The sequence below is a fragment of the Anomaloglossus baeobatrachus genome, unplaced genomic scaffold (genome assembly GCF_048569485.1).
Source record: "Anomaloglossus baeobatrachus isolate aAnoBae1 unplaced genomic scaffold, aAnoBae1.hap1 Scaffold_545, whole genome shotgun sequence".
Classification (NCBI taxonomy): Eukaryota; Metazoa; Chordata; class Amphibia; order Anura; family Aromobatidae; genus Anomaloglossus; species Anomaloglossus baeobatrachus.
Genome location: NW_027444829.1, coordinates 154,180 through 177,922, shown reverse-complemented (window position 1 = coordinate 177,922; position 23,743 = coordinate 154,180). Strand labels below are relative to the sequence as shown.

The 23,743-nt window shown below is 47.0% G+C and overlaps 14 non-coding genes and 1 pseudogene across 14 annotated transcripts; all 15 read left to right on the top strand.

Moving 5' to 3' along the window:
• Window positions 1-841: 841 nt before the first annotated feature.
• LOC142283713 (U2 spliceosomal RNA) lies at window positions 842-1,037 on the top strand. Its single transcript, XR_012745324.1, has one exon. It is a non-coding gene; the product is annotated as a U2 spliceosomal RNA (small nuclear RNA).
• A 1,387-nt stretch (window positions 1,038-2,424) lies between these two features.
• Window positions 2,425-2,615, top strand: LOC142283681 (U2 spliceosomal RNA). The gene has a single exon (XR_012745294.1). It is a non-coding gene; the product is annotated as a U2 spliceosomal RNA (small nuclear RNA).
• Window positions 2,616-4,002: 1,387 nt separating this feature from the next.
• Window positions 4,003-4,193, top strand: LOC142283680 (U2 spliceosomal RNA). Its single transcript, XR_012745293.1, has one exon. It is a non-coding gene; the product is annotated as a U2 spliceosomal RNA (small nuclear RNA).
• Window positions 4,194-5,580: 1,387 nt separating this feature from the next.
• Window positions 5,581-5,771, top strand: LOC142283699 (U2 spliceosomal RNA). The gene has a single exon (XR_012745312.1). It is a non-coding gene; the product is annotated as a U2 spliceosomal RNA (small nuclear RNA).
• Window positions 5,772-7,158: 1,387 nt separating this feature from the next.
• Window positions 7,159-7,349, top strand: LOC142283679 (U2 spliceosomal RNA). Its single transcript, XR_012745292.1, has one exon. It is a non-coding gene; the product is annotated as a U2 spliceosomal RNA (small nuclear RNA).
• Window positions 7,350-8,736: 1,387 nt separating this feature from the next.
• Window positions 8,737-8,927, top strand: LOC142283678 (U2 spliceosomal RNA). The gene has a single exon (XR_012745291.1). It is a non-coding gene; the product is annotated as a U2 spliceosomal RNA (small nuclear RNA).
• A 1,387-nt stretch (window positions 8,928-10,314) lies between these two features.
• Window positions 10,315-10,505, top strand: LOC142283677 (U2 spliceosomal RNA). Its single transcript, XR_012745290.1, has one exon. It is a non-coding gene; the product is annotated as a U2 spliceosomal RNA (small nuclear RNA).
• Window positions 10,506-12,690: 2,185 nt separating this feature from the next.
• Window positions 12,691-12,883, top strand: LOC142283718 (U2 spliceosomal RNA). Its single transcript, XR_012745328.1, has one exon. It is a non-coding gene; the product is annotated as a U2 spliceosomal RNA (small nuclear RNA).
• A 1,390-nt stretch (window positions 12,884-14,273) lies between these two features.
• On the top strand, window positions 14,274-14,415 carry LOC142283726 (U2 spliceosomal RNA; annotated as a pseudogene).
• A 743-nt stretch (window positions 14,416-15,158) lies between these two features.
• LOC142283703 (U2 spliceosomal RNA) lies at window positions 15,159-15,351 on the top strand. The gene has a single exon (XR_012745315.1). It is a non-coding gene; the product is annotated as a U2 spliceosomal RNA (small nuclear RNA).
• A 1,390-nt stretch (window positions 15,352-16,741) lies between these two features.
• Window positions 16,742-16,932, top strand: LOC142283675 (U2 spliceosomal RNA). Its single transcript, XR_012745288.1, has one exon. It is a non-coding gene; the product is annotated as a U2 spliceosomal RNA (small nuclear RNA).
• Window positions 16,933-18,319: 1,387 nt separating this feature from the next.
• Window positions 18,320-18,510, top strand: LOC142283674 (U2 spliceosomal RNA). The gene has a single exon (XR_012745287.1). It is a non-coding gene; the product is annotated as a U2 spliceosomal RNA (small nuclear RNA).
• A 1,387-nt stretch (window positions 18,511-19,897) lies between these two features.
• On the top strand, window positions 19,898-20,088 carry LOC142283672 (U2 spliceosomal RNA). The gene has a single exon (XR_012745286.1). It is a non-coding gene; the product is annotated as a U2 spliceosomal RNA (small nuclear RNA).
• A 1,390-nt stretch (window positions 20,089-21,478) lies between these two features.
• LOC142283671 (U2 spliceosomal RNA) lies at window positions 21,479-21,669 on the top strand. Its single transcript, XR_012745285.1, has one exon. It is a non-coding gene; the product is annotated as a U2 spliceosomal RNA (small nuclear RNA).
• Window positions 21,670-23,056: 1,387 nt separating this feature from the next.
• Window positions 23,057-23,247, top strand: LOC142283670 (U2 spliceosomal RNA). The gene has a single exon (XR_012745284.1). It is a non-coding gene; the product is annotated as a U2 spliceosomal RNA (small nuclear RNA).
• The last annotated feature ends 496 nt before the right edge of the window (window positions 23,248-23,743 follow it).

Here is a 23,743-nt window from a genome sequence, read left to right as displayed (position 1 = left end):
GCATAGGCCAGGGTGCCACTCGAGGCCCAAACCAATTCTGGTTATCGCTTCTCGGCCTTTTGGCTAAGATCAAGTGTAGTGTTGTTCGAAGAGGTGGTTTAAGCTCCAGGCCACCTTAGTACAATGATACAATGCACACTGGAAGGTTGCGCTTGCTAGTACTCTGGGTGGATAGTATATTCATCTAGTGGAAAACATGGCCCTACCAGGATCGAGGCTATTAGACTGAGTAAGGGTGGGGGGCTATGGTACAACGTGCCCCAGGACTGACGACCCTGGAGTGAGTCTGAGCTTGCTGGCTTGGGACCCCGGCAAGCCTTGGGCTCTGTAGCACACCGTACCTTGCCTTTTCATACTTTTTGAGCATATTACCCTATCCCGGCCTTCTGGCTAGGAAGGGAAATTTTTATAATCCCGGTCGGAGGTCTGGTCAGCTTTGGGCTGAGAAACTAACACCCGGTTGGAGGTCCGAGTCAGCTTCGGCTGAGAAACCAACACCCGGTTGGAGGTCTGGGTCAGCTTCGGCTGAGAAACCAACACCCGGTTGGAGGTCCGGTTAGCCTTGGGCTGAGAAACCAACACCGGTTGACGGTCCGGGCAGTTTCGGCTGCGAAACCAACAACTAGTAGCTCTCTACTCCACTTGGGTAAGATGCCTGGGTGGACGCTGGGAGCAACGACAAGGCTCAACCAGGCTTCGGCTTGGGGGAGCACCGAAGATCCCTGACCCTTGCTGTGGCCTTCTGGCTCGGAGGGACGGGGTTGATTTTTGGGGACCCTCTCCTCACGGTGGGGTCCACACGAATCCTAGCCTTTGCACTGTTTTTGGTGTGACTTCGGTCATGCATTTTTTGTGGTGCTTTGGAAAGCTTCATTAAATCAAAATCTGTTCTTATCAGTTTAATATCTGATACGTCCCCTATCTGGGGACCATATATTAAATGGATTTTTAGAACAGGGAGATGGAAAAAGAGCTTGCTCTGTCCACTCCACGCATTGACCTGGTATTGCAGTACCTCCAGGAACGGTGCACCCCTTCTTAACCCAGTTTCCAAAAGCAGAACTCAATTCACCTGATTCATATTAGCCCGATTTAATGAATTGGAAGAAAGCATACGTCTTCATATGCACCTCAATTTGGCCCATTCACTTTTCACACTTCCTCCTTTTGTTTTTTATCTTTCACACTTTTGACTTTCTTTATTCATCCAAATAGCAAACTCATCACCACTCAACCTGACCAACTCGGCTATGTCCCCGTGCTGCAGTTCTCTGTCTTATCTAGATCATTTGCAATTGAATGGAATAGATCCCTTTTGGACAAAGTGGATTCACCTGCTGCTGCAGTGACCACAGGTGTGATAACATCTAGAATTGGCATCTGGTGCGATCTCTCCGCTTCCACTCCAAAGAAAGTTACCTGTTTATTCCTATCATGCATTGGTTTTTGGGGTTTTCTTTGAGTAATGATGATCTCTTTAGTAGTCTGTTGGCGCCCTCTCCTGGAGGAATAGTTTGCTTGCTCTTGGACATTCTAAAAGAGAGGTCATGATAGACATTGAGCTTCTGAGCTCAATTGGGGACAGTCATGGGTGATGAATGTTTGCAACCTACTGCGAAGCCTCATACCGCAATATAAGGAACGTCAAATACTAAGAAAGGGCGGCCTATGAAAGAATTACTACTTTCAATAAGTACACTTAAACGGCTAATTGGGAATAGAAAAACTGTAAAAAGCCCTCTGAGAAAGCCCCCCTCTAACCTTTGATAGTAAGCTTTTCTGTAGTCTGCCTGTTGATGTATTTTCCGTTTGAACTGTGCACAACATGAAGAGACGGAACACTGGCGGCTTGTCACAATGCCCCCCGATGACATCACAATAGCGCTGCTGCCTAGAAAACAAGCTGCGCAGAAGAAGTTGTTCTTTGGGTGGGAGGGTGGGCTAGTGGAAGGAGGGGGCAATCTCTTTTTTTCCCGGGTGGTAGGGGGATGACAGGAGAAGGGAAGCGGGTGGTGAGAAAGGTACAGAGGGCAGGGTTTGGGGGCTGGGAAGGAAAGGGAAAAGATTAGGGTTTGGGGATGATGAAAGGGCTTTCTACGGGTAAGGATGGCAAAGGGTGGCAGTGACGGAAAGTCAGGCAACCTGTCCTGTCCGTCTTTTTGTATCGTGAATTGGAAAGACTGCAAGGGGGAGGGGAGTTGCTTGCGCCCTAAAGGAGGAGTTATTCAGATTCATTGCAGTGGGCGGCGGCTGCAAAACGCACCATTCTTCTTGTTTTGGCTCTGCAAAGCAGCCTTTTCAAGGGTTGGCTTGGGTGACAAAATGTCTTGTGTAGGCGTGGGTTTGTCTCCCTCTCGCTCTCTCTCCCTAAGATGTGTCCGGCATAGGCCAGGGTGCCACTCGAGGCCCAAACCAATTCTGGTTATCGCTTCTCGGCCTTTTGGCTAAGATCAAGTGTAGTATCTGTTCTTATCAGTTTAATATCTGATACGTCCCCTATCTGGGGACCATATATTAAATGGATTTTTAGAACAGGGAGATGGAAAAAGAGCTTGCTCTGTCCACTCCACGCATTGACCTGGTATTGCAGTACCTCCAGGAACGGTGCACCCCTTCTTAACCCAGTTTCCAAAAGCAGAACTCAATTCACCTGATTCATATTAGCCCGATTTAATGAATTGGAAGAAAGCATACGTCTTCATATGCACCTCAATTTGGCCCATTCACTTTTCACACTTCCTCCTTTTGTTTTTTATCTTTCACACTTTTGACTTTCTTTATTCATCCAAATAGCAAACTCATCACCACTCAACCTGACCAACTCGGCTATGTCCCCGTGCTGCAGTTCTCTGTCTTATCTAGATCATTTGCAATTGAATGGAATAGATCCCTTTTGGACAAAGTGGATTCACCTGCTGCTGCAGTGACCACAGGTGTGATAACATCTAGAATTGGCATCTGGTGCGATCTCTCCGCTTCCACTCCAAAGAAAGTTACCTGTTTATTCCTATCATGCATTGGTTTTTGGGGTTTTCTTTGAGTAATGATGATCTCTTTAGTAGTCTGTTGGCGCCCTCTCCTGGAGGAATAGTTTGCTTGCTCTTGGACATTCTAAAAGAGAGGTCATGATAGACATTGAGCTTCTGAGCTCAATTGGGGACAGTCATGGGTGATGAATGTTTGCAACCTACTGCGAAGCCTCATACCGCAATATAAGGAACGTCAAATACTAAGAAAGGGCGGCCTATGAAAGAATTACTACTTTCAATAAGTACACTTAAACGGCTAATTGGGAATAGAAAAACTGTAAAAAGCCCTCTGAGAAAGCCCCCCTCTAACCTTTGATAGTAAGCTTTTCTGTAGTCTGCCTGTTGATGTATTTTCCGTTTGAACTGTGCACAACATGAAGAGACGGAACACTGGCGGCTTGTCACAATGCCCCCCGATGACATCACAATAGCGCTGCTGCCTAGAAAACAAGCTGCGCAGAAGAAGTTGTTCTTTGGGTGGGAGGGTGGGCTAGTGGAAGGAGGGGGCAATCTCTTTTTTTCCCGGGTGGTAGGGGGATGACAGGAGAAGGGAAGCGGGTGGTGAGAAAGGTACAGAGGGCAGGGTTTGGGGGCTGGGAAGGAAAGGGAAAAGATTAGGGTTTGGGGATGATGAAAGGGCTTTCTACGGGTAAGGATGGCAAAGGGTGGCAGTGACGGAAAGTCAGGCAACCTGTCCTGTCCGTCTTTTTGTATCGTGAATTGGAAAGACTGCAAGGGGGAGGGGAGTTGCTTGCGCCCTAAAGGAGGAGTTATTCAGATTCATTGCAGTGGGCGGCGGCTGCAAAACGCACCATTCTTCTTGTTTTGGCTCTGCAAAGCAGCCTTTTCAAGGGTTGGCTTGGGTGACAAAATGTCTTGTGTAGGCGTGGGTTTGTCTCCCTCTCGCTCTCTCTCCCTAAGATGTGTCCGGCATAGGCCAGGGTGCCACTCGAGGCCCAAACCAATTCTGGTTATCGCTTCTCGGCCTTTTGGCTAAGATCAAGTGTAGTATCTGTTCTTATCAGTTTAATATCTGATACGTCCCCTATCTGGGGACCATATATTAAATGGATTTTTAGAACAGGGAGATGGAAAAAGAGCTTGCTCTGTCCACTCCACGCATTGACCTGGTATTGCAGTACCTCCAGGAACGGTGCACCCCTTCTTAACCCAGTTTCCAAAAGCAGAACTCAATTCACCTGATTCATATTAGCCCGATTTAATGAATTGGAAGAAAGCATACGTCTTCATATGCACCTCAATTTGGCCCATTCACTTTTCACACTTCCTCCTTTTGTTTTTTATCTTTCACACTTTTGACTTTCTTTATTCATCCAAATAGCAAACTCATCACCACTCAACCTGACCAACTCGGCTATGTCCCCGTGCTGCAGTTCTCTGTCTTATCTAGATCATTTGCAATTGAATGGAATAGATCCCTTTTGGACAAAGTGGATTCACCTGCTGCTGCAGTGACCACAGGTGTGATAACATCTAGAATTGGCATCTGGTGCGATCTCTCCGCTTCCACTCCAAAGAAAGTTACCTGTTTATTCCTATCATGCATTGGTTTTTGGGGTTTTCTTTGAGTAATGATGATCTCTTTAGTAGTCTGTTGGCGCCCTCTCCTGGAGGAATAGTTTGCTTGCTCTTGGACATTCTAAAAGAGAGGTCATGATAGACATTGAGCTTCTGAGCTCAATTGGGGACAGTCATGGGTGATGAATGTTTGCAACCTACTGCGAAGCCTCATACCGCAATATAAGGAACGTCAAATACTAAGAAAGGGCGGCCTATGAAAGAATTACTACTTTCAATAAGTACACTTAAACGGCTAATTGGGAATAGAAAAACTGTAAAAAGCCCTCTGAGAAAGCCCCCCTCTAACCTTTGATAGTAAGCTTTTCTGTAGTCTGCCTGTTGATGTATTTTCCGTTTGAACTGTGCACAACATGAAGAGACGGAACACTGGCGGCTTGTCACAATGCCCCCCGATGACATCACAATAGCGCTGCTGCCTAGAAAACAAGCTGCGCAGAAGAAGTTGTTCTTTGGGTGGGAGGGTGGGCTAGTGGAAGGAGGGGGCAATCTCTTTTTTTCCCGGGTGGTAGGGGGATGACAGGAGAAGGGAAGCGGGTGGTGAGAAAGGTACAGAGGGCAGGGTTTGGGGGCTGGGAAGGAAAGGGAAAAGATTAGGGTTTGGGGATGATGAAAGGGCTTTCTACGGGTAAGGATGGCAAAGGGTGGCAGTGACGGAAAGTCAGGCAACCTGTCCTGTCCGTCTTTTTGTATCGTGAATTGGAAAGACTGCAAGGGGGAGGGGAGTTGCTTGCGCCCTAAAGGAGGAGTTATTCAGATTCATTGCAGTGGGCGGCGGCTGCAAAACGCACCATTCTTCTTGTTTTGGCTCTGCAAAGCAGCCTTTTCAAGGGTTGGCTTGGGTGACAAAATGTCTTGTGTAGGCGTGGGTTTGTCTCCCTCTCGCTCTCTCTCCCTAAGATGTGTCCGGCATAGGCCAGGGTGCCACTCGAGGCCCAAACCAATTCTGGTTATCGCTTCTCGGCCTTTTGGTTAAGATCAAGTGTAGTATCTGTTCTTATCAGTTTAATATCTGATACGTCCCCTATCTGGGGACCATATATTAAATGGATTTTTAGAACAGGGAGATGGAAAAAGAGCTTGCTCTGTCCACTCCACGCATTGACCTGGTATTGCAGTACCTCCAGGAACGGTGCACCCCTTCTTAACCCAGTTTCCAAAAGCAGAACTCAATTCACCTGATTCATATTAGCCCGATTTAATGAATTGGAAGAAAGCATACGTCTTCATATGCACCTCAATTTGGCCCATTCACTTTTCACACTTCCTCCTTTTGTTTTTTATCTTTCACACTTTTGACTTTCTTTATTCATCCAAATAGCAAACTCATCACCACTCAACCTGACCAACTCGGCTATGTCCCCGTGCTGCAGTTCTCTGTCTTATCTAGATCATTTGCAATTGAATGGAATAGATCCCTTTTGGACAAAGTGGATTCACCTGCTGCTGCAGTGACCACAGGTGTGATAACATCTAGAATTGGCATCTGGTGCGATCTCTCCGCTTCCACTCCAAAGAAAGTTACCTGTTTATTCCTATCATGCATTGGTTTTTGGGGTTTTCTTTGAGTAATGATGATCTCTTTAGTAGTCTGTTGGCGCCCTCTCCTGGAGGAATAGTTTGCTTGCTCTTGGACATTCTAAAAGAGAGGTCATGATAGACATTGAGCTTCTGAGCTCAATTGGGGACAGTCATGGGTGATGAATGTTTGCAACCTACTGCGAAGCCTCATACCGCAATATAAGGAACGTCAAATACTAAGAAAGGGCGGCCTATGAAAGAATTACTACTTTCAATAAGTACACTTAAACGGCTAATTGGGAATAGAAAAACTGTAAAAAGCCCTCTGAGAAAGCCCCCCTCTAACCTTTGATAGTAAGCTTTTCTGTAGTCTGCCTGTTGATGTATTTTCCGTTTGAACTGTGCACAACATGAAGAGACGGAACACTGGCGGCTTGTCACAATGCCCCCCGATGACATCACAATAGCGCTGCTGCCTAGAAAACAAGCTGCGCAGAAGAAGTTGTTCTTTGGGTGGGAGGGTGGGCTAGTGGAAGGAGGGGGCAATCTCTTTTTTTCCCGGGTGGTAGGGGGATGACAGGAGAAGGGAAGCGGGTGGTGAGAAAGGTACAGAGGGCAGGGTTTGGGGGCTGGGAAGGAAAGGGAAAAGATTAGGGTTTGGGGATGATGAAAGGGCTTTCTACGGGTAAGGATGGCAAAGGGTGGCAGTGACGGAAAGTCAGGCAACCTGTCCTGTCCGTCTTTTTGTATCGTGAATTGGAAAGACTGCAAGGGGGAGGGGAGTTGCTTGCGCCCTAAAGGAGGAGTTATTCAGATTCATTGCAGTGGGCGGCGGCTGCAAAACGCACCATTCTTCTTGTTTTGGCTCTGCAAAGCAGCCTTTTCAAGGGTTGGCTTGGGTGACAAAATGTCTTGTGTAGGCGTGGGTTTGTCTCCCTCTCGCTCTCTCTCCCTAAGATGTGTCCGGCATAGGCCAGGGTGCCACTCGAGGCCCAAACCAATTCTGGTTATCGCTTCTCGGCCTTTTGGCTAAGATCAAGTGTAGTATCTGTTCTTATCAGTTTAATATCTGATACGTCCCCTATCTGGGGACCATATATTAAATGGATTTTTAGAACAGGGAGATGGAAAAAGAGCTTGCTCTGTCCACTCCACGCATTGACCTGGTATTGCAGTACCTCCAGGAACGGTGCACCCCTTCTTAACCCAGTTTCCAAAAGCAGAACTCAATTCACCTGATTCATATTAGCCCGATTTAATGAATTGGAAGAAAGCATACGTCTTCATATGCACCTCAATTTGGCCCATTCACTTTTCACACTTCCTCCTTTTGTTTTTTATCTTTCACACTTTTGACTTTCTTTATTCATCCAAATAGCAAACTCATCACCACTCAACCTGACCAACTCGGCTATGTCCCCGTGCTGCAGTTCTCTGTCTTATCTAGATCATTTGCAATTGAATGGAATAGATCCCTTTTGGACAAAGTGGATTCACCTGCTGCTGCAGTGACCACAGGTGTGATAACATCTAGAATTGGCATCTGGTGCGATCTCTCCGCTTCCACTCCAAAGAAAGTTACCTGTTTATTCCTATCATGCATTGGTTTTTGGGGTTTTCTTTGAGTAATGATGATCTCTTTAGTAGTCTGTTGGCGCCCTCTCCTGGAGGAATAGTTTGCTTGCTCTTGGACATTCTAAAAGAGAGGTCATGATAGACATTGAGCTTCTGAGCTCAATTGGGGACAGTCATGGGTGATGAATGTTTGCAACCTACTGCGAAGCCTCATACCGCAATATAAGGAACGTCAAATACTAAGAAAGGGCGGCCTATGAAAGAATTACTACTTTCAATAAGTACACTTAAACGGCTAATTGGGAATAGAAAAACTGTAAAAAGCCCTCTGAGAAAGCCCCCCTCTAACCTTTGATAGTAAGCTTTTCTGTAGTCTGCCTGTTGATGTATTTTCCGTTTGAACTGTGCACAACATGAAGAGACGGAACACTGGCGGCTTGTCACAATGCCCCCCGATGACATCACAATAGCGCTGCTGCCTAGAAAACAAGCTGCGCAGAAGAAGTTGTTCTTTGGGTGGGAGGGTGGGCTAGTGGAAGGAGGGGGCAATCTCTTTTTTTCCCGGGTGGTAGGGGGATGACAGGAGAAGGGAAGCGGGTGGTGAGAAAGGTACAGAGGGCAGGGTTTGGGGGCTGGGAAGGAAAGGGAAAAGATTAGGGTTTGGGGATGATGAAAGGGCTTTCTACGGGTAAGGATGGCAAAGGGTGGCAGTGACGGAAAGTCAGGCAACCTGTCCTGTCCGTCTTTTTGTATCGTGAATTGGAAAGACTGCAAGGGGGAGGGGAGTTGCTTGCGCCCTAAAGGAGGAGTTATTCAGATTCATTGCAGTGGGCGGCGGCTGCAAAACGCACCATTCTTCTTGTTTTGGCTCTGCAAAGCAGCCTTTTCAAGGGTTGGCTTGGGTGACAAAATGTCTTGTGTAGGCGTGGGTTTGTCTCCCTCTCGCTCTCTCTCCCTAAGATGTGTCCGGCATAGGCCAGGGTGCCACTCGAGGCCCAAACCAATTCTGGTTATCGCTTCTCGGCCTTTTGGCTAAGATCAAGTGTAGTATCTGTTCTTATCAGTTTAATATCTGATACGTCCCCTATCTGGGGACCATATATTAAATGGATTTTTAGAACAGGGAGATGGAAAAAGAGCTTGCTCTGTCCACTCCACGCATTGACCTGGTATTGCAGTACCTCCAGGAACGGTGCACCCCTTCTTAACCCAGTTTCCAAAAGCAGAACTCAATTCACCTGATTCATATTAGCCCGATTTAATGAATTGGAAGAAAGCATACGTCTTCATATGCACCTCAATTTGGCCCATTCACTTTTCACACTTCCTCCTTTTGTTTTTTATCTTTCACACTTTTGACTTTCTTTATTCATCCAAATAGCAAACTCATCACCACTCAACCTGACCAACTCGGCTATGTCCCCGTGCTGCAGTTCTCTGTCTTATCTAGATCATTTGCAATTGAATGGAATAGATCCCTTTTGGACAAAGTGGATTCACCTGCTGCTGCAGTGACCACAGGTGTGATAACATCTAGAATTGGCATCTGGTGCGATCTCTCCGCTTCCACTCCAAAGAAAGTTACCTGTTTATTCCTATCATGCATTGGTTTTTGGGGTTTTCTTTGAGTAATGATGATCTCTTTAGTAGTCTGTTGGCGCCCTCTCCTGGAGGAATAGTTTGCTTGCTCTTGGACATTCTAAAAGAGAGGTCATGATAGACATTGAGCTTCTGAGCTCAATTGGGGACAGTCATGGGTGATGAATGTTTGCAACCTACTGCGAAGCCTCATACCGCAATATAAGGAACGTCAAATACTAAGAAAGGGCGGCCTATGAAAGAATTACTACTTTCAATAAGTACACTTAAACGGCTAATTGGGAATAGAAAAACTGTAAAAAGCCCTCTGAGAAAGCCCCCCTCTAACCTTTGATAGTAAGCTTTTCTGTAGTCTGCCTGTTGATGTATTTTCCGTTTGAACTGTGCACAACATGAAGAGACGGAACACTGGCGGCTTGTCACAATGCCCCCCGATGACATCACAATAGCGCTGCTGCCTAGAAAACAAGCTGCGCAGAAGAAGTTGTTCTTTGGGTGGGAGGGTGGGCTAGTGGAAGGAGGGGGCAATCTCTTTTTTTCCCGGGTGGTAGGGGGATGACAGGAGAAGGGAAGCGGGTGGTGAGAAAGGTACAGAGGGCAGGGTTTGGGGGCTGGGAAGGAAAGGGAAAAGATTAGGGTTTGGGGATGATGAAAGGGCTTTCTACGGGTAAGGATGGCAAAGGGTGGCAGTGACGGAAAGTCAGGCAACCTGTCCTGTCCGTCTTTTTGTATCGTGAATTGGAAAGACTGCAAGGGGGAGGGGAGTTGCTTGCGCCCTAAAGGAGGAGTTATTCAGATTCATTGCAGTGGGCGGCGGCTGCAAAACGCACCATTCTTCTTGTTTTGGCTCTGCAAAGCAGCCTTTTCAAGGGTTGGCTTGGGTGACAAAATGTCTTGTGTAGGCGTGGGTTTGTCTCCCTCTCGCTCTCTCTCCCTAAGATGTGTCCGGCATAGGCCAGGGTGCCACTCGAGGCCCAAACCAATTCTGGTTATCGCTTCTCGGCCTTTTGGCTAAGATCAAGTGTAGTATCTGTTCTTATCAGTTTAATATCTGATACGTCCCCTATCTGGGGACCATATATTAAATGGATTTTTAGAACAGGGAGATGGAAAAAGAGCTTGCTCTGTCCACTCCACGCATTGACCTGGTATTGCAGTACCTCCAGGAACGGTGCACCCCTTCTTAACCCAGTTTCCAAAAGCAGAACTCAATTCACCTGATTCATATTAGCCCGATTTAATGAATTGGAAGAAAGCATACGTCTTCATATGCACCTCAATTTGGCCCATTCACTTTTCACACTTCCTCCTTTTGTTTTTTATCTTTCACACTTTTGACTTTCTTTATTCATCCAAATAGCAAACTCATCACCACTCAACCTGACCAACTCGGCTATGTCCCCGTGCTGCAGTTCTCTGTCTTATCTAGATCATTTGCAATTGAATGGAATAGATCCCTTTTGGACAAAGTGGATTCACCTGCTGCTGCAGTGACCACAGGTGTGATAACATCTAGAATTGGCATCTGGTGCGATCTCTCCGCTTCCACTCCAAAGAAAGTTACCTGTTTATTCCTATCATGCATTGGTTTTTGGGGTTTTCTTTGAGTAATGATGATCTCTTTAGTAGTCTGTTGGCGCCCTCTCCTGGAGGAATAGTTTGCTTGCTCTTGGACATTCTAAAAGAGAGGTCATGATAGACATTGAGCTTCTGAGCTCAATTGGGGACAGTCATGGGTGATGAATGTTTGCAACCTACTGCGAAGCCTCATACCGCAATATAAGGAACGTCAAATACTAAGAAAGGGCGGCCTATGAAAGAATTACTACTTTCAATAAGTACACTTAAACGGCTAATTGGGAATAGAAAAACTGTAAAAAGCCCTCTGAGAAAGCCCCCCTCTAACCTTTGATAGTAAGCTTTTCTGTAGTCTGCCTGTTGATGTATTTTCCGTTTGAACTGTGCACAACATGAAGAGACGGAACACTGGCGGCTTGTCACAATGCCCCCCGATGACATCACAATAGCGCTGCTGCCTAGAAAACAAGCTGCGCAGAAGAAGTTGTTCTTTGGGTGGGAGGGTGGGCTAGTGGAAGGAGGGGGCAATCTCTTTTTTTCCCGGGTGGTAGGGGGATGACAGGAGAAGGGAAGCGGGTGGTGAGAAAGGTACAGAGGGCAGGGTTTGGGGGCTGGGAAGGAAAGGGAAAAGATTAGGGTTTGGGGATGATGAAAGGGCTTTCTACGGGTAAGGATGGCAAAGGGTGGCAGTGACGGAAAGTCAGGCAACCTGTCCTGTCCGTCTTTTTGTATCGTGAATTGGAAAGACTGCAAGGGGGAGGGGAGTTGCTTGCGCCCTAAAGGAGGAGTTATTCAGATTCATTGCAGTGGGCGGCGGCTGCAAAACGCACCATTCTTCTTGTTTTGGCTCTGCAAAGCAGCCTTTTCAAGGGTTGGCTTGGGTGACAAAATGTCTTGTGTAGGCGTGGGTTTGTCTCCCTCTCGCTCTCTCTCCCTAAGATGTGTCCGGCATAGGCCAGGGTGCCACTCGAGGCCCAAACCAATTCTGGTTATCGCTTCTCGGCCTTTTGGCTAAGATCAAGTGTAGTGTTGTTCGAAGAGGTGGTTTAAGCTCCAGGCCACCTTAGTACAATGATACAATGCACACTGGAAGGTTGCGCTTGCTAGTACTCTGGGTGGATAGTATATTCATCAAGAGGAAAACATGGCCCTACCAGGATCGAGGCTATTAGACTGAGTAAGGGTGGGGGGCTATGGTACAACGTGCCCCAGGACTGACGACCCTGGAGTGAGTCTGAGCTTGCTGGCTTGGGACCCCGGCAAGCCTTGGGCTCTGTAGCACACCGTACCTTGCCTTTTCATACTTTTTGAGCATATTACCCTATCCTGGCCTTCTGGCTAGGAAGGGAAATTTTTATAATCCCGGTCGGAGGTCTGGTCAGCTTTGGGCTGAGAAACTAACACCCGGTTGGAGGTCCGGGTCAGCTTCGGCTGAGAAACCAACACCCGGTTGGAGGTCTGGGTCAGCTTCGGCTGAGAAACCAACACCCGGTTGGAGGTCCGGTTAGCCTTGGGCTGAGAAACCAACACCGGTTGACGGTCCGGGCAGTTTCGGCTGCGAAACCAACAACTAGTAGTTCTCTACTCCACTTGGGTAAGATGCCTGGGTGGACGCTGGGAGCAACAACAAGGCTCAACCAGGCTTCGGCTTGGGGGAGCACCGAAGATCCCTGACCCTTGCTGTGGCCTTCTGGCTCGGAGGGACGGGGTTGATTTTTGGGGACCCTCTCCTCACGGTGGGGTCCACACGAATCCTAGCCTTTGCACTGTTTTTGGTGTGACTTCGGTCATGCATTTTTTGTGGTGCTTTGGAAAGCTTCATTAAATCAAAATCTGTTCTTATCAGTTTAATATCTGATACGTCCCTCTGGGGACCATATATTAAATGGATTTTTAGAACAGGGAGATGGAAAAAGAGCTTGCTCTGTCCACTCCACGCATTGACCTGGTATTGCAGTACCTCCAGGAACGGTGCACCCCTTCTTAACCCAGTTTCCAAAAGCAGAACTCAATTCACCTGATTCATATTAGCCCGATTTAATGAATTGGAAGAAAGCATACGTCTTCATATGCACCTCAATTTGGCCCATTCACTTTTCACACTTCCTCCTTTTGTTTTTTATCTTTCACACTTTTGACTTTCTTTATTCATCCAAATAGCAAACTCATCACCACTCAACCTGACCAACTCGGCTATGTCCCCGTGCTGCAGTTCTCTGTCTTATCTAGATCATTTGCAATTGAATGGAATAGATCCCTTTTGGACAAAGTGGATTCACCTGCTGCTGCAGTGACCACAGGTGTGATAACATCTAGAATTGGCATCTGGTGCGATCTCTCCGCTTCCACTCCAAAGAAAGTTACCTGTTTATTCCTATCATGCATTGGTTTTTGGGGTTTTCTTTGAGTAATGATGATCTCTTTAGTAGTCTGTTGGCGCCCTCTCCTGGAGGAATAGTTTGCTTGCTCTTGGACATTCTAAAAGAGAGGTCATGATAGACATTGAGCTTCTGAGCTCAATTGGGGACAGTCATGGGTGATGAATGTTTGCAACCTACTGCGAAGCCTCATACCGCAATATAAGGAACGTCAAATACTAAGAAAGGGCGGCCTATGAAAGAATTACTACTTTCAATAAGTACACTTAAACGGCTAATTGGGAATAGAAAAACTGTAAAAAGCCCTCTGAGAAAGCCCCCCTCTAACCTTTGATAGTAAGCTTTTCTGTAGTCTGCCTGTTGATGTATTTTCCGTTTGAACTGTGCACAACATGAAGAGACGGAACACTGGCGGCTTGTCACAATGCCCCCCGATGACATCACAATAGCGCTGCTGCCTAGAAAACAAGCTGCGCAGAAGAAGTTGTTCTTTGGGTGGGAGGGTGGGCTAGTGGAAGGAGGGGGCAATCTCTTTTTTTCCCGGGTGGTAGGGGGATGACAGGAGAAGGGAAGCGGGTGGTGAGAAAGGTACAGAGGGCAGGGTTTGGGGGCTGGGAAGGAAAGGGAAAAGATTAGGGTTTGGGGATGATGAAAGGGCTTTCTACGGGTAAGGATGGCAAAGGGTGGCAGTGACGGAAAGTCAGGCAACCTGTCCTGTCCGTCTTTTTGTATCGTGAATTGGAAAGACTGCAAGGGGGAGGGGAGTTGCTTGCGCCCTAAAGGAGGAGTTATTCAGATTCATTGCAGTGGGGGGCGGCGGCTGCAAAACGCACCATTCTTCTTGTTTTGGCTCTGCAAAGCAGCCTTTTCAAGGGTTGGCTTGGGTGACAAAATGTCTTGTGTAGGCGTGGGTTTGTCTCCCTCTCGCTCTCTCTCCCTAAGATGTGTCCGGCATAGGCCAGGGTGCCACTCGAGGCCCAAACCAATTCTGGTTATCGCTTCTCGGCCTTTTGGCTAAGATCAAGTGTAGTATCGTTCGAAAAGGTGGTTTAAGGCTCCGGCCACCTTAGTACAATGATGCAATGCACACTGGAAGGTTGCGCTTGTTAGTACTTTGGGAGGATAGTATATCCATCTAGAGGAAACCATGGCCCTACCAGGATCGAGGCTATTAGACTGAGTAAGTGTGGGGGCTATGGTGCAATGTGCCCCAGGATTGACGACCCTGGAGTGAGTCTGAGCTTGCTGGCTTGGGACCCCGGCGAGCCTTGGGCTCTGTAGCACACCGTACCTTGCCCTTTCATACTTTCTGAGCATATTGCTCTATCCCGGCCTTCTGGCTAGGAAGGGAAATTTTTATAATCATGGTCGGAGGTCCGTTCAGCTTTGGGCTGAGAAACCAACACCCGGTTGGAGGTCCGGGTCAGCTTTGGCTGAGAAACCAACACCCGGTTGGAGGTCCGGGTCAGCTTCGGCTGAGAAACCAACACCCGGTAGGAGGTCCGGGTCAGCTTCGGCTGAGAAACCAACACCCGGTTGGAGGTCCGGGTCAGCTTCGGCTGAGAAACCAACACCCGGTTGGAGGTCCGGTTAGCCTTGGGCTGAGAAACCAACACCGGTTGACGGTCCGGGCAGTTTCGGCTGCGAAACCAACAACTAGTAGCTCTCTACTCCACTTGGGTAAGATGCCTGGGTGGACGCTGGGAGCAACGACAAGGCTCAACCAGGCTTCGGCTTGGGGGAGCACCGAAGATCCCTGACCCTTGCTGTGGCCTTCTGGCTCGGAGGGACGGGGTTGATTTTTGGGGACTCTCTCCTCACGGTGGGGTCCACACGAATCCTAGCCTTTGCACTGTTTTTGGTGTGACTTCGGTCATGCATTTTTTGTGGTGCTTTGGAAAGCTTCATTAAATCAAAAATCTGTTCTTATCAGTTTAATATCTGATACGTCCCCTATCTGGGGACCATATATTAAATGGATTTTTAGAACAGGGAGATGGAAAAAGAGCTTGCTCTGTCCACTCCACGCATTGACCTGGTATTGCAGTACCTCCAGGAACGGTGCACCCCTTCTTAACCCAGTTTCCAAAAGCAGAACTCAATTCACCTGATTCATATTAGCCCGATTTAATGAATTGGAAGAAAGCATACGTCTTCATATGCACCTCAATTTGGCCCATTCACTTTTCACACTTCCTCCTTTTGTTTTTTATCTTTCACACTTTTGACTTTCTTTATTCATCCAAATAGCAAACTCATCACCACTCAACCTGACCAACTCGGCTATGTCCCCGTGCTGCAGTTCTCTGTCTTATCTAGATCATTTGCAATTGAATGGAATAGATCCCTTTTGGACAAAGTGGATTCACCTGCTGCTGCAGTGACCACAGGTGTGATAACATCTAGAATTGGCATCTGGTGCGATCTCTCCGCTTCCACTCCAAAGAAAGTTACCTGTTTATTCCTATCATGCATTGGTTTTTGGGGTTTTCTTTGAGTAATGATGATCTCTTTAGTAGTCTGTTGGCGCCCTCTCCTGGAGGAATAGTTTGCTTGCTCTTGGACATTCTAAAAGAGAGGTCATGATAGACATTGAGCTTCTGAGCTCAATTGGGGACAGTCATGGGTGATGAATGTTTGCAACCTACTGCGAAGCCTCATACCGCAATATAAGGAACGTCAAATACTAAGAAAGGGCGGCCTATGAAAGAATTACTACTTTCAATAAGTACACTTAAACGGCTAATTGGGAATAGAAAAACTGTAAAAAGCCCTCTGAGAAAGCCCCCCTCTAACCTTTGATAGTAAGCTTTTCTGTAGTCTGCCTGTTGATGTATTTTCCGTTTGAACTGTGCACAACATGAAGAGACGGAACACTGGCGGCTTGTCACAATGCCCCCCGATGACATCACAATAGCGCTGCTGCCTAGAAAACAAGCTGCGCAGAAGAAGTTGTTCTTTGGGTGGGAGGGTGGGCTAGTGGAAGGAGGGGGCAATCTCTTTTTTTCCCGGGTGGTAGGGGGATGACAGGAGAAGGGAAGCGGGTGGTGAGAAAGGTACAGAGGGCAGGGTTTGGGGGCTGGGAAGGAAAGGGAAAAGATTAGGGTTTGGGGATGATGAAAGGGCTTTCTACGGGTAAGGATGGCAAAGGGTGGCAGTGACGGAAAGTCAGGCAACCTGTCCTGTCCGTCTTTTTGTATCGTGAATTGGAAAGACTGCAAGGGGGAGGGGAGTTGCTTGCGCCCTAAAGGAGGAGTTATTCAGATTCATTGCAGTGGGGGGCGGCGGCTGCAAAACGCACCATTCTTCTTGTTTTGGCTCTGCAAAGCAGCCTTTTCAAGGGTTGGCTTGGGTGACAAAATGTCTTGTGTAGGCGTGGGTTTGTCTCCCTCTCGCTCTCTCTCCCTAAGATGTGTCCGGCATAGGCCAGGGTGCCACTCGAGGCCCAAACCAATTCTGGTTATCGCTTCTCGGCCTTTTGGCTAAGATCAAGTGTAGTATCTGTTCTTATCAGTTTAATATCTGATACGTCCCCTATCTGGGGACCATATATTAAATGGATTTTTAGAACAGGGAGATGGAAAAAGAGCTTGCTCTGTCCACTCCACGCATTGACCTGGTATTGCAGTACCTCCAGGAACGGTGCACCCCTTCTTAACCCAGTTTCCAAAAGCAGAACTCAATTCACCTGATTCATATTAGCCCGATTTAATGAATTGGAAGAAAGCATACGTCTTCATATGCACCTCAATTTGGCCCATTCACTTTTCACACTTCCTCCTTTTGTTTTTTATCTTTCACACTTTTGACTTTCTTTATTCATCCAAATAGCAAACTCATCACCACTCAACCTGACCAACTCGGCTATGTCCCCGTGCTGCAGTTCTCTGTCTTATCTAGATCATTTGCAATTGAATGGAATAGATCCCTTTTGGACAAAGTGGATTCACCTGCTGCTGCAGTGACCACAGGTGTGATAACATCTAGAATTGGCATCTGGTGCGATCTCTCCGCTTCCACTCCAAAGAAAGTTACCTGTTTATTCCTATCATGCATTGGTTTTTGGGGTTTTCTTTGAGTAATGATGATCTCTTTAGTAGTCTGTTGGCGCCCTCTCCTGGAGGAATAGTTTGCTTGCTCTTGGACATTCTAAAAGAGAGGTCATGATAGACATTGAGCTTCTGAGCTCAATTGGGGACAGTCATGGGTGATGAATGTTTGCAACCTACTGCGAAGCCTCATACCGCAATATAAGGAACGTCAAATACTAAGAAAGGGCGGCCTATGAAAGAATTACTACTTTCAATAAGTACACTTAAACGGCTAATTGGGAATAGAAAAACTGTAAAAAGCCCTCTGAGAAAGCCCCCCTCTAACCTTTGATAGTAAGCTTTTCTGTAGTCTGCCTGTTGATGTATTTTCCGTTTGAACTGTGCACAACATGAAGAGACGGAACACTGGCGGCTTGTCACAATGCCCCCCGATGACATCACAATAGCGCTGCTGCCTAGAAAACAAGCTGCGCAGAAGAAGTTGTTCTTTGGGTGGGAGGGTGGGCTAGTGGAAGGAGGGGGCAATCTCTTTTTTTCCCGGGTGGTAGGGGGATGACAGGAGAAGGGAAGCGGGTGGTGAGAAAGGTACAGAGGGCAGGGTTTGGGGGCTGGGAAGGAAAGGGAAAAGATTAGGGTTTGGGGATGATGAAAGGGCTTTCTACGGGTAAGGATGGCAAAGGGTGGCAGTGACGGAAAGTCAGGCAACCTGTCCTGTCCGTCTTTTTGTATCGTGAATTGGAAAGACTGCAAGGGGGAGGGGAGTTGCTTGCGCCCTAAAGGAGGAGTTATTCAGATTCATTGCAGTGGGCGGCGGCTGCAAAACGCACCATTCTTCTTGTTTTGGCTCTGCAAAGCAGCCTTTTCAAGGGTTGGCTTGGGTGACAAAATGTCTTGTGTAGGCGTGGGTTTGTCTCCCTCTCGCTCTCTCTCCCTAAGATGTGTCCGGCATAGGCCAGGGTGCCACTCGAGGCCCAAACCAATTCTGGTTATCGCTTCTCGGCCTTTTGGCTAAGATCAAGTGTAGTATCTGTTCTTATCAGTTTAATATCTGATACGTCCCCTATCTGGGGACCATATATTAAATGGATTTTTAGAACAGGGAGATGGAAAAAGAGCTTGCTCTGTCCACTCCACGCATTGACCTGGTATTGCAGTACCTCCAGGAACGGTGCACCCCTTCTTAACCCAGTTTCCAAAAGCAGAACTCAATTCACCTGATTCATATTAGCCCGATTTAATGAATTGGAAGAAAGCATACGTCTTCATATGCACCTCAATTTGGCCCATTCACTTTTCACACTTCCTCCTTTTGTTTTTTATCTTTCACACTTTTGACTTTCTTTATTCATCCAAATAGCAAACTCATCACCACTCAACCTGACCAACTCGGCTATGTCCCCGTGCTGCAGTTCTCTGTCTTATCTAGATCATTTGCAATTGAATGGAATAGATCCCTTTTGGACAAAGTGGATTCACCTGCTGCTGCAGTGACCACAGGTGTGATAACATCTAGAATTGGCATCTGGTGCGATCTCTCCGCTTCCACTCCAAAGAAAGTTACCTGTTTATTCCTATCATGCATTGGTTTTTGGGGTTTTCTTTGAGTAATGATGATCTCTTTAGTAGTCTGTTGGCGCCCTCTCCTGGAGGAATAGTTTGCTTGCTCTTGGACATTCTAAAAGAGAGGTCATGATAGACATTGAGCTTCTGAGCTCAATTGGGGACAGTCATGGGTGATGAATGTTTGCAACCTACTGCGAAGCCTCATACCGCAATATAAGGAACGTCAAATACTAAGAAAGGGCGGCCTATGAAAGAATTACTACTTTCAATAAGTACACTTAAACGGCTAATTGGGAATAGAAAAACTGTAAAAAGCCCTCTGAGAAAGCCCCCCTCTAACCTTTGATAGTAAGCTTTTCTGTAGTCTGCCTGTTGATGTATTTTCCGTTTGAACTGTGCACAACATGAAGAGACGGAACACTGGCGGCTTGTCACAATGCCCCCCGATGACATCACAATAGCGCTGCTGCCTAGAAAACAAGCTGCGCAGAAGAAGTTGTTCTTTGGGTGGGAGGGTGGGCTAGTGGAAGGAGGGGGCAATCTCTTTTTTTCCCGGGTGGTAGGGGGATGACAGGAGAAGGGAAGCGGGTGGTGAGAAAGGTACAGAGGGCAGGGTTTGGGGGCTGGGAAGGAAAGGGAAAAGATTAGGGTTTGGGGATGATGAAAGGGCTTTCTACGGGTAAGGATGGCAAAGGGTGGCAGTGACGGAAAGTCAGGCAACCTGTCCTGTCCGTCTTTTTGTATCGTGAATTGGAAAGACTGCAAGGGGGAGGGGAGTTGCTTGCGCCCTAAAGGAGGAGTTATTCAGATTCATTGCAGTGGGCGGCGGCTGCAAAACGCACCATTCTTCTTGTTTTGGCTCTGCAAAGCAGCCTTTTCAAGGGTTGGCTTGGGTGACAAAATGTCTTGTGTAGGCGTGGGTTTGTCTCCCTCTCGCTCTCTCTCCCTAAGATGTGTCCGGCATAGGCCAGGGTGCCACTCGAGGCCCAAACCAATTCTGGTTATCGCTTCTCGGCCTTTTGGCTAAGATCAAGTGTAGTATCTGTTCTTATCAGTTTAATATCTGATACGTCCCCTATCTGGGGACCATATATTAAATGGATTTTTAGAACAGGGAGATGGAAAAAGAGCTTGCTCTGTCCACTCCACGCATTGACCTGGTATTGCAGTACCTCCAGGAACGGTGCACCCCTTCTTAACCCAGTTTCCAAAAGCAGAACTCAATTCACCTGATTCATATTAGCCCGATTTAATGAATTGGAAGAAAGCATACGTCTTCATATGCACCTCAATTTGGCCCATTCACTTTTCACACTTCCTCCTTTTGTTTTTTATCTTTCACACTTTTGACTTTCTTTATTCATCCAAATAGCAAACTCATCACCACTCAACCTGACCAACTCGGCTATGTCCCCGTGCTGCAGTTCTCTGTCTTATCTAGATCATTTGCAATTGAATGGAATAGATCCCTTTTGGACAAAGTGGATTCACCTGCTGCTGCAGTGACCACAGGTGTGATAACATCTAGAATTGGCATCTGGTGCGATCTCTCCGCTTCCACTCCAAAGAAAGTTACCTGTTTATTCCTATCATGCATTGGTTTTTGGGGTTTTCTTTGAGTAATGATGATCTCTTTAGTAGTCTGTTGGCGCCCTCTCCTGGAGGAATAGTTTGCTTGCTCTTGGACATTCTAAAAGAGAGGTCATGATAGACATTGAGCTTCTGAGCTCAATTGGGGACAGTCATGGGTGATGAATGTTTGCAACCTACTGCGAAGCCTCATACCGCAATATAAGGAACGTCAAATACTAAGAAAGGGCGGCCTATGAAAGAATTACTACTTTCAATAAGTACACTTAAACGGCTAATTGGGAATAGAAAAACTGTAAAAAGCCCTCTGAGAAAGCCCCCCTCTAACCTTTGATAGTAAGCTTTTCTGTAGTCTGCCTGTTGATGTATTTTCCGTTTGAACTGTGCACAACATGAAGAGACGGAACACTGGCGGCTTGTCACAATGCCCCCCGATGACATCACAATAGCGCTGCTGCCTAGAAAACAAGCTGCGCAGAAGAAGTTGTTCTTTGGGTGGGAGGGTGGGCTAGTGGAAGGAGGGGGCAATCTCTTTTTTTCCCGGGTGGTAGGGGGATGACAGGAGAAGGGAAGCGGGTGGTGAGAAAGGTACAGAGGGCAGGGTTTGGGGGCTGGGAAGGAAAGGGAAAAGATTAGGGTTTGGGGATGATGAAAGGGCTTTCTACGGGTAAGGATGGCAAAGGGTGGCAGTGACGGAAAGTCAGGCAACCTGTCCTGTCCGTCTTTTTGTATCGTGAATTGGAAAGACTGCAAGGGGGAGGGGAGTTGCTTGCGCCCTAAAGGAGGAGTTATTCAGATTCATTGCAGTGGGGGGCGGCGGCTGCAAAACGCACCATTCTTCTTGTTTTGGCTCTGCAAAGCAGCCTTTTCAAGGGTTGGCTTGGGTGACAAAATGTCTTGTGTAGGCGTGGGTTTGTCTCCCTCTCGCTCTCTCTCCCTAAGATGTGTCCGGCATAGGCCAGGGTGCCACTCGAGGCCCAAACCAATTCTGGTTATCGCTTCTCGGCCTTTTGGCTAAGATCAAGTGTAGTATCTGTTCTTATCAGTTTAATATCTGATACGTCCCCTATCTGGGGACCATATATTAAATGGATTTTTAGAACAGGGAGATGGAAAAAGAGCTTGCTCTGTCCACTCCACGCATTGACCTGGTATTGCAGTACCTCCAGGAACGGTGCACCCCTTCTTAACCCAGTTTCCAAAAGCAGAACTCAATTCACCTGATTCATATTAGCCCGATTTAATGAATTGGAAGAAAGCATACGTCTTCATATGCACCTCAATTTGGCCCATTCACTTTTCACACTTCCTCCTTTTGTTTTTTATCTTTCACACTTTTGACTTTCTTTATTCATCCAAATAGCAAACTCATCACCACTCAACCTGACCAACTCGGCTATGTCCCCGTGCTGCAGTTCTCTGTCTTATCTAGATCATTTGCAATTGAATGGAATAGATCCCTTTTGGACAAAGTGGATTCACCTGCTGCTGCAGTGACCACAGGTGTGATAACATCTAGAATTGGCATCTGGTGCGATCTCTCCGCTTCCACTCCAAAGAAAGTTACCTGTTTATTCCTATCATGCATTGGTTTTTGGGGTTTTCTTTGAGTAATGATGATCTCTTTAGTAGTCTGTTGGCGCCCTCTCCTGGAGGAATAGTTTGCTTGCTCTTGGACATTCTAAAAGAGAGGTCATGATAGACATTGAGCTTCTGAGCTCAATTGGGGACAGTCATGGGTGATGAATGTTTGCAACCTACTGCGAAGCCTCATACCGCAATATAAGGAACGTCAAATACTAAGAAAGGGCGGCCTATGAAAGAATTACTACTTTCAATAAGTACACTTAAACGGCTAATTGGGAATAGAAAAACTGTAAAAAGCCCTCTGAGAAAGCCCCCCTCTAACCTTTGATAGTAAGCTTTTCTGTAGTCTGCCTGTTGATGTATTTTCCGTTTGAACTGTGCACAACATGAAGAGACGGAACACTGGCGGCTTGTCACAATGCCCCCCGATGACATCACAATAGCGCTGCTGCCTAGAAAACAAGCTGCGCAGAAGAAGTTGTTCTTTGGGTGGGAGGGTGGGCTAGTGGAAGGAGGGGGCAATCTCTTTTTTTCCCGGGTGGTAGGGGGATGACAGGAGAAGGGAAGCGGGTGGTGAGAAAGGTACAGAGGGCAGGGTTTGGGGGCTGGGAAGGAAAGGGAAAAGATTAGGGTTTGGGGATGATGAAAGGGCTTTCTACGGGTAAGGATGGCAAAGGGTGGCAGTGACGGAAAGTCAGGCAACCTGTCCTGTCCGTCTTTTTGTATCGTGAATTGGAAAGACTGCAAGGGGGAGGGGAGTTGCTTGCGCCCTAAAGGAGGAGTTATTCAGATTCATTGCAGTGGGCGGCGGCTGCAAAACGCACCATTCTTCTTGTTTTGGCTCTGCAAAGCAGCCTTTTCAAGGGTTGGCTTGGGTGACAAAATGTCTTGTGTAGGCGTGGGTTTGTCTCCCTCTCGCTCTCTCTCCCTAAGATGTGTCCGGCATAGGCCAGGGTGCCACTCGAGGCCCAAACCAATTCTGGTTATCGCTTCTCGGCCTTTTGGCTAAGATCAAGTGTAGTATCTGTTCTTATCAGTTTAATATCTGATACGTCCCCTATCTGGGGACCATATATTAAATGGATTTTTAGAACAGGGAGATGGAAAAAGAGCTTGCTCTGTCCACTCCACGCATTGACCTGGTATTGCAGTACCTCCAGGAACGGTGCACCCCTTCTTAACCCAGTTTCCAAAAGCAGAACTCAATTCACCTGATTCATATTAGCCCGATTTAATGAATTGGAAGAAAGCATACGTCTTCATATGCACCTCAATTTGGCCCATTCACTTTTCACACTTCCTCCTTTTGTTTTTTATCTTTCACACTTTTGACTTTCTTTATTCATCCAAATAGCAAACTCATCACCACTCAACCTGACCAACTCGGCTATGTCCCCGTGCTGCAGTTCTCTGTCTTATCTAGATCATTTGCAATTGAATGGAATAGATCCCTTTTGGACAAAGTGGATTCACCTGCTGCTGCAGTGACCACAGGTGTGATAACATCTAGAATTGGCATCTGGTGCGATCTCTCCGCTTCCACTCCAAAGAAAGTTACCTGTTTATTCCTATCATGCATTGGTTTTTGGGGTTTTCTTTGAGTAATGATGATCTCTTTAGTAGTCTGTTGGCGCCCTCTCCTGGAGGAATAGTTTGCTTGCTCTTGGACATT